Source organism: Arachis duranensis, chromosome 1 (assembly GCF_000817695.3).
Source record: "Arachis duranensis cultivar V14167 chromosome 1, aradu.V14167.gnm2.J7QH, whole genome shotgun sequence".
Taxonomy (NCBI): Eukaryota; Viridiplantae; Streptophyta; class Magnoliopsida; order Fabales; family Fabaceae; genus Arachis; species Arachis duranensis.
Window position 1 is genome coordinate 60,803,380 of NC_029772.3, and position 2,187 is coordinate 60,805,566.

The 2,187-nt window shown below is 32.0% G+C and overlaps 1 non-coding gene across 1 annotated transcript; it reads left to right on the forward strand.

Moving 5' to 3' along the window:
- The first annotated feature begins 525 nt into the window (after positions 1 to 525).
- Positions 526 to 633, forward strand: LOC127743100 (small nucleolar RNA R71). The gene has a single exon (XR_008004398.1). It is a non-coding gene; the product is annotated as a small nucleolar RNA R71 (small nucleolar RNA).
- The last annotated feature ends 1,554 nt before the right edge of the window (positions 634 to 2,187 follow it).

Sequence of the window (2,187 nt, forward strand, 5' to 3'; positions counted from 1 at the left end):
AAAAGGCTTGCCATTGCTAAACCTGTTTCTTCTACCATTATTATTGTTAAAGCCTTGTTGAGGCTTTTGTTGATCCTTCCGTGAGAAATTTGGATGATTTCTCCATGATGGATTATAGGTGTTTCCATAGGCTTCACCCATGTAATTCACCTGTGCCATTGCAAGGTTCTCAGGATCATAAGCTTTTTCTTCAGAAGATGGTTCTTTAGTACTGTTGGATGCATCTTGCAATCCATTCAGACTCTGAGAAATCATATTGACTTGCTGAGCCAATATTTTATTCTGAGCCAATATGGCATTCAGAGTATCAATTTCAAGAACTCCCTTCTTCTAAAGCGTCCTATTATTCATAGGATTCCTTTCAGAGGTGTACATGAACTGGTTATTTGTAACTATTTCAATGAGTTCCTAAGCTTCTGCAGGTATTTTCTTCAAGTGAATAGATCCACCTGCAGAATGATCCAATGAAATCTTAGACAATTCAGACAGGCCATCATTGAATATATCCAGGATGGTCCATTCTGAAAGCATGTCAGAAGGACACTTTTTGGTCAGTTTCTTGTATCTTTCCCAAGCTTCACAGAGGGATTCACCTTCTTTCTGCCTGAAGGTTTGAACATCCACTCTAAGCTTGCTCAGCTTTTGAAGAGGAAAGAATTTGGCTAAAAATGCCGTGACCAGCTTATCCCAAGAGTTCAGACTATCTCTAGGTTGAGAGTCCAACCATATTCTAGCTCTGTCTCTTATAGAAAAAGGGAAAAGCATAAGCTTGTAGACCTTCGGATCAACCCCATTGGTCTTAACAGTATCACAGATCTGCAAGAATTCAGTTAAGAACTGAAAAGGATCTTTTGATGGAAGTCCATAAAACTTGCAATTCTGTTGCATCAGAGAAACTAATTGAGGCTTTAGCAAAAAATTGTTTGCTCCAATGGCAAGGATTGAGATGCTTCTTCCATGGAAGTTGGAAGTTGGTGTAGTGTAGTCACCAAGCATCTTCCTTGCATTGTTGTTGTTGTTGTGTTCGGCCATTACTTCTTTTTCGAGATTTTCTGTAAGGTTTTCTCTGGATTGTTGTGCTTTAGCTTCTCTTAGCTTCTTCTTCAGAGTCCTTTCAGGTTCAGGGTCAGCTTCAACAAGAATGTTCTTGTCCTTTCTCCTGCTCATATGAAAAAGAAGAGAACAGAAAGGAAGAAAAATCCTCTGTGTCACAGTATAGAGATTCATTAAGGTGTCAGAGGAAGATAAGAATAGAAAGATGAGGTAGATAGAGGCGAATTCAAACATATAAGGAGTGAGAGAGCCCGAATTGCTAGTAGAGGAGGAGTGTTAGTGATTAAATAGAAAGAGATGAGAGAGGTAATTTTTCAAAAATTAAATCAAAATTTAAAACAATTAGTTAATTAAAAAGAATTTTGAAAAAATGGTTAATGGTTTTCAAAAATCAAAAGTGAGAAAGTGGTTAGGTGGTTTTAAAAAAGATAATAAATAATAAATTTGAAAAGATAAGAAGTTAGAAAAAGATTTTGAAATTAAAATTTGAAAAAGATACGATTTAAAAAAGATATGATTGAAAAGATATTATTGAAATTTATTTTTAAAAATGATATGATTGAAAAGATATGATCGAAGAAGAAATTAAAAGATTTGATTTTTGAAATTAAAGTTGATGACTTGGCTAATAAGAAACTAAAAAAATATGATTTTAGAATTTAAAGATTGAACCTTTCTTAACCAGAAAGTAACAAACTTGAAATTTTTGAATCAAATCCTTAAATTTTAGTAATAATTTCGAAAATAAAAGATAAAATTAAGAAAAAGATTTTTGAAAATTAATTTTAAAGAAATTTTGAAAATAAGAGAAGGAAAAAGAAAAGATTTGATTTTGAAAAAGATTTGAAAAGATAAAATTTGAAATTGAAACTTTGACTTGACTAACAAGAAACAACCAAATTTAAAAAATTTTTTACTAAGTCAACCCAAAGATTTTGAAAATTATGAGTAATTAAAGGAAAAGATATTTTTTTTTTAAATTTTAAAGAGGAAAGAGAAGAACAAAAAATTGACTCAAGACATGAAAAATTAAGATCAAAACACAGAAAACATGCAAGAACACTTGAATGTAAATATGAACACCAAGAACACTTTGAAGATCATGATGAACATCAAGAACATATTTTTGAAAAA